At 37.8% G+C, this 7,193-nt stretch overlaps 1 long non-coding RNA gene across 1 annotated transcript in view; it reads left to right on the top strand.

The window, feature by feature from the left end:
* Window positions 1–7,193, top strand: part of LOC123364756 — a 125,149-nt gene that overhangs the window by 32,771 nt on the left and 85,185 nt on the right. The gene's annotated exons all lie outside the window — the stretch shown is intronic.

The raw sequence follows: 7,193 nt of genomic DNA, 5'->3' as shown, positions 1-7,193 counted from the left end.
CAGTAACAAGATCATAACATCCCTTTCAACCCTGCCATGTCCCTGGAAAGCCATTGAATAAAGTGTTTTTATTTTCAGCTGCACATTTTGCACCTGTATTTATCACATGACAGCTTCATAACAACTCCTGCACTCAGGGCCATGAAATTTGATTTTTGTAATTGCCTCCTATCATGGCTTCTCAAATACTTGTGGCTTGTTTAGCTCTTCACTGATTTGAGCAACACTGATCATATTACCTCAGTCCGTCTCCTTTATATGCACTGCCTGTAAAGCAGAAGATTGATTTTAGGTTGGCTTTGTTGGTCTTTAAAGCCTTTAATGGTGTAAGCTCTGGCTACATTTGACATGTCCTTCAGCCTCATCCTGATGAACATCTTTGCTTACATAACTTTTAAGGATTCTATCATTACATATTAGCAGGAAGGCAATGAAGCAGGTAGTTTGTATGCTATGTGTCTGTGACAAAGAATTTGTGTGGTATGTTCATCATAGCAGGTGGGTGTGTTTGTGTTTGCTTTGTACAGCGCAAACTTTGTGGCTTAAATTTTTTTCCAAATCCTTTTAGCAACCAAAATAATATTAAAAATTGGCAGTGAAAAGTTTGGGATAAGTAGATGTTACATGCTAGAGATGAAATAAAGCCTTTTATGTGGTTATGTATTTTATATTTTATAAATCAGTGGCATGAACAAAGCAGGAACCAAAACAGAAATACCCATTTCATAAGTGTGAAGACAGTTAACCTTTAAACAGATGGATAATTCCAGACAGCAGTGTAAAATTAATAGAGCCTAAACTATAGGTCTCAAAGCTGCAGAATACATCTTTGGAGACCATGTTTTTGAGATCATCATAAATCAATTTTTTTCTTATCAGTCCCTTATGCATACATCAACTACAAGGCCTGCTAGGTTATGAATATGTATGTCATGACATGCCAACTGATCCAATTCTACAATATCAAAGGTTCTGTGATGTTACTCATACTGTACTATCAGCGAGTTCACATTTCATATAAATAGTCATAACACCAGTATTATTGCTAGACAGGGAAAAGGTAAGACTTGGAAAATTTCTACTGGGAGCATTATAGCAAATTCAAGCGGGATTTCTCTTGGGAAGGCCATTTCCATCTTTATTTTATTTGCAAATCTTTTCTTCATTAAATCGCTGTTAGAGACATTTCACTCTCCGTGGCCAAAGTGTTTCAACTTTGGGGAGAAGCAGCCTAACTGAGAGGCAGAATGTGAGCCAGAAGAAACCTAAAGGTATTTATCCCCTCGAGAAGAGCTGTCTTAACTTTACAAAAACTGAAGTTGGGCCAACCTGTTGAAAAATACATACGTGCACACACGCACACACAATTACCAGCAACAAAAATAATTAATCAACATTATTATTTTGAGCTGCCTTCAGAGGCACTGTTGTAAATATACTTAGTAACTGGATACAATTATAAATATGTGATGTGATCAAAAACAAAACCAGAATGTGGGATGGGATGGAATCATAGCTCAAAGAGTGATGTTACAGAGCTGCCAGCCTCAGATGTGCCAGTCCCTAGGAGACTTTCATTAGCAATAGGGAAGACGTTGGCTGTGGAATAAACATGAAACTTGATCTGATGATCTCTTGCCTTGATACCACATAGACTGCTGGTAATTATGAAGCTACTTGACAAGCAAACCATGCTCCATATTTATAATGAAACAACAGACACAATCAGCCAATTTGTCATTTTAATGCCCTAAGTAAATTTGGATTTCTCATAAAAGTAGAAGCAATGAAATGGGGATGAGAGTTTCAAGTTTAGAAACTAGGGGGAAATATTTCCATGTAGTCTAATATGTCTTTATATTTTCCCCATCATCCTATACTATTCACATCCTTTAGTCCCCACAAACAATATTTTTTTAGCCTCTGTCAATTAGATTGACATAGAAGGTCACGAGAAACTGCAAGTTAGTAGCTCTACATACCAGGACCAATCCTGTGATCCTTACATAAGTCAGCATGCTAATCTCACTCAGACTATCGTAAAGCAGGAGCAGCTGTGTGCATTTACAGTGGTACAAAACTGAAGTAAAATCCCATTGCTTTCAGTGACTAAAACCAGAGTAAGAACTGGGGCATTTCACCTGCAATTAGAAAATTAAATGAAGGAGCATTACACAACAACATCTGGAAACTTTTAAACTCTCAAGTTTTCAGTAGGAAAAGATGCAATCTCAGTGAAACACAGCCAGCATGGACAAAGGTGATGCATTACTAGAGGTGACTTGCTTACTTCACACAGAAAAAAAGTATTTGAACAGACACGTGCTGAATGGAATACACAATATAAAGCTCCTAAGCTACATGTGACCCACTTTGGCTGATATCTACAGCCGATGAGTGTTCAGCATCATATTAGCATAAATGCCATTAAGTTTTGTCCCTGTATCTTCTTTATTATTTTTTTAATAGATACATAATTATTGAGAGGAGGCTGTTAACTTTTTATAGACTTTAAATAAAGTCTATCAGTTCTTGCTATCTCATTTTGTTTAAGGCTTCTCCCGGCAGAGTGATTGTGTTTTTGCCCCATTACACTATTTAAAAAAAACATTGTGTTGCTGCTTCATGGAGTGAGAAGAGACACATCCACTGTAAACTCTCTGGTGCACATATACTAGGTACTCACACATTAGCCCAGATTCATCACCGGCAAAACACAGATGAATCCAGCCCTCTTACTTAAGAAAACTTGGCACCCACTTTTAAGACATGTTATAACTTCTGAACTTCTACAACATCATAAAAATAATAAAGAGCAATGTCCCATATTAAGAAATGGAAATTATTTCTATTGGAATTTATGTATTCACTGTAATTAATCCAGATTTTTAGCTTTGTATTTAGTTTCTAAACAAGAAGCAGTCACTCAGGTCTGCCACGAGAACACATAAAAAAGATGTCCTTTATTGAATAAAAGGAAGCAGTTGATCTTCTGATAAGGGGTGAAGTCAAACTTTTCATAGCGTTTCAGCCTGTTTTGCTCCAATTGTTTTGTTTTTGAGCTTCTTAAAGAGACAGCCAGTAGAGGCAATGCTGTCCTTCGCAATCCAAAAGATTAAACAAAGTCTCAACTAATTGGCTTTCAGTGTGTCACTGTTTTTCCCAAGAAGGGGAACGCTTCAACCATCTACATTTTGCACATCTGTCTGACTAAAGATATTGTGTAAGGGGAAGTTTAACAGGGATTTCAGTCTTGATATATCCAGAAAATTTCTTTAATACAGCTTTCTCTCAAAATACATAGGATGGTATGTTGGGTACAGTTTTGAACAGATACCACATTTGAATTGCCACCATGTCCCGAAACTATTATTTTTCCTGCTGAGTTTAGTAGCTAAAATACCTCAGTGTTTTCACTAAGCATTAGCATGTTTACAATAAAAAAGAAGGCCCTATGGGAGTCTCATTTAATTTCACTGCACAGTTTATAAATTAACAAGAAATGGAGACTGTTCTGAATGGCAGAAACAAAGAGAAGATACATACTCATTGGGAATTTAGTACTGGTAAAAACAAAATGATCTCTGATGATAGAACAAGTCCCTGACCAGTAAATGTTGATTCAGCAAAGGCCTTTCTAACTGTGACATAAAAAGAGGTCAGTATGTGGTCTTTAATACCACAACACTGCTAGTGATGATAATCAAAGTTAAATCTTGTTGATGAAATCCCAATTAATTGATTGTACTTTTTTATTACTCTCTGTTGTAGTGACTGGAAGCTGCAGTGAACTGAATCTTCACAGTACTGAATTCTCATTGGTTTTCTAATACAGTATTTTAACTGTTTCATCAATGTTGAAATGTTGACACCACAATATTGACTTGAATTATTAGAAATATCATTGTTTATCCAATGATTCTGGTCTTAGTAGGACAGATAAACTAATAAGTATATAAATAACAAGAGGAAAGGTACACGACATGAGAATCTCCAAAACAAAAAATGCATCATTATAATATCTACAGTTTGCGGAGAGGGGGGAGTACTTTATTGTAGGTTGCTAGGATTACACAACACAATCACATTCATTTTGATTAGATTATGCAAATAGCCATCACATGAAAACCTTATTCAAGGGAATATGCAAGATATTCCAACCTTTGCGAACATGTCTTCAGTCAGCTGAAAACTTTCAAAAGTTTGCAGTTGAAGAATCCAACAATTCACCCTTATATAGTGAATTTTTTCCAATCATATTCCTGCCACTATTTTGTAAAATTTGAAGTCATCTTTAAGCAAACAAATCCCTTCTTTTGGTATTTACCTGGACATCGAATACCAACTATAGTTCTTCACTGAGGCCCCAACTCAGGAAGCACTTAAATATGTGCATACAAACAAGCATGTCCTGGCACATGCTAAAGTTCTTTCCAGAATCAGGTTCTGAATGCTGACTATAAAAAAAAAGTAATCTCACAAGACCTAGCACTGAGATTTTCCATAGAGATAGGTTGCTACCTCCACCAGGAAACAAGGAAACCTGATCACAGACTGGAAGTTTTAGAAAGTCTATGGGATTGGAGTGACTGAAACTTGAAAATGTGGATTCCATTGAAATGCAATTACTGGCAACCTCACAGACCTGAAACATCCCTATGTGGTTACTTGATAGGTGGCAAAAATTTATTTTCTTTTGGTTTTAATCCTCATATAAGTTCATAGACTTTAAGGCCAGGCAGAACCATCATAATCATCTCGTCTGACCTCCTGTACATCACAGGCCACAGAACCTCACCCACCTACTCCTGTAATAGACCCATAACCTCTGGCTGAGTTACCAAAAGCCTCAAATCTTGATTTAAAGACCTTAACGTACAGAGATTCCACAACTCACTCTAGTTCAAACCAGCAGATGACCTGTGCCCCATGCTGCCATGGAAAGCAAGAAACTCCCAGGGTCTTGGCCTACCTGACCTGTTCAGCAGATTGAAGAAATAGGTGATGTGAACTTAAATGTTCCCAAAATAGAACTGAGAAATTCATAGTGAATTATTTATTTGATTAATTTAGCCCTCTCCTTTCTGTTTATAAAGTATTTGCAAAGAAATCCGATGTTTATAATAATTCTATAATTCAGAATTGTTTGAATATTTTATGTGAAGATATGTGAGCCTATGGCTTGAGCACAAGCTATTTGTTATGGCTCTGTCTTCAGACCGGTACTGTTTTGGCCCCCTAATTGGATGACTGAAGCTTTTAGAATGGATTGGAGGGCTTTTGAGTATGTACACAGGGATATGCAAGAAACCTCCCACTTTCTTCTAATCCTCCCATAATAGAATCATAGAAATGTCCAGCTGGAGATGACCTGAAGAGGTCATCTAATCCAAACCTCCACACTGCAGCAGGACCAAGTACGCCTAAACTCAATCTTGACAGGTGTTTGTCTAACCTGTTCTTTTAAACCTCCAATGATGGGGAGTCCACAGCCTCCCTTGGAAGCCTATTCCAATGCTTAACCATCCTCATAGTTAGAAAGATTTTCCTACCCTAAATCTCCCGTGCTGAAAATTAAGCCAATTAGTTCTCATTCTATCTTCTGTGGATATGGAGGACAATTGATGACCCTCCTCTTTAAAACAGCTCTTAACACAATTGAAGAATATCAGGTTCCCCCTTCAGTCTTCTTTTCTCAAAACTAAACATGCAGTTTTTTTAACCTTTCCTCATAGGTCAGGTTTTCTAAACCTTTTATCATTTTTGTTGCTCTCCTCTGGACTTGCTCCAATTTGTACATATCTTTTTTAAAGAGTGGCTCCCAGAACTGGACACAGTACTCTAGCTGAGGCCTCACCCAATGCTGACTAGAGGGGTACAATTACCTCCCAGGTCTTAGATACGACACACAATGATTTAGCCTTTTTTGCAACTGCACCACACTGTTGACTCATTCAATTTCTGATCCACCATAGCCCACTACAATCCTTTCAAATGGTACTACTGCCATTGGTACATCCTTTCAAATGGTACTACAGTTATTCCCCTTTTTGAAGCTGTGCATTTGATTTTTTTATTCCTAAGTGTAGTGTTTGGCATGTGTCTTTATAGAATTTCATCTTGTTGATTTCAGACCAATTCTCCAAATTTATCAAGGTCAATTTAATTCTAATCCTTTCCTCCAAAGTGCTAGCAACCCCTCCAGGACCCCACTAGATAGTTCCCCCCAGATTGACAGTGAACCATTGATAACTATTCATTGAGTATGGTCTTTCAACAAGTCTTGGACCCACCTTACAGTAATTTTATCTAGAACATATTTCCTTAATTTGCTTATGAGAATGTTACATAGGTCTAGGGTGACCAGATGTCCCGATTTTATAGGGACAGTCCCGATTTTTGGGTCTTTTTCTTATATAGGCTCCTATTACCCCCCACCCCCGTCCTGATTTTTCACATTTGCTCTCTGGTCACCCTACATAGGTCTATTCCAAAAACCTTCCTAAAATCAAGATATATCAAGTCTACAGCTTCCCTCCACCACCCCATCCACTAGGCCAGTGACCTTGTCAAAGAAGGAAATTAGGTTGGTTTGGCTTGATTTGTTCTTGACAAATCCATGCTGGCTATTCCTTATAACCCTGTAATCCTCTAGGTGCTTACAAACTGATTGCTTAATAACTCCTTCCAGGTACTGAAGTTAGGCTGATTGGTCTATAATTCCCCAGGTCCTCTTTTTTCTGCTTTTTAAAGATAGGCACTATGTTTGCCCTTCTCTAGTCCTCTCAGGCCTTACCCATCTTCCATCTGTTCTCAAAGTAATCACTGATGGTTTCAAGATTGTTTCAGCTAATTCCTTAAGTACCCTAGTGTGCATTTTATCAGGTTCCACTGACTTGACTGAGGTAAACTGGCATTAAACACCTCAGCCTTCTTGATGTTGTCCATTATTACCTCTCCTTCCTCACTAAGTAATGAACTTACACTTTCCTTCATGTTTCTCTTGCTCCTAATGAATTTATAGAACCTCTCCTTATTGCCTTTTATGTCCCCTGTGGTTCTTGCTCTTTGGGCAGAGGGGATCAAGTTGCCAGAAAGAACCACCATGCACAATAAAATAACCACCCTCTTCCCCATCCCCAGTAGCTAGTTTTTCTCCTGTTTGGTGCCTCTACCATGCTTTCCTCTTTGCT

Source organism: Mauremys mutica, chromosome 2 (assembly GCF_020497125.1).
Source record: "Mauremys mutica isolate MM-2020 ecotype Southern chromosome 2, ASM2049712v1, whole genome shotgun sequence".
Lineage (NCBI taxonomy): Eukaryota > Metazoa > Chordata > Testudines > Geoemydidae > Mauremys > Mauremys mutica.
Note: the sequence above shows the minus strand (reverse complement) of the source record. Positions and strands in the feature narration are given on the sequence as shown.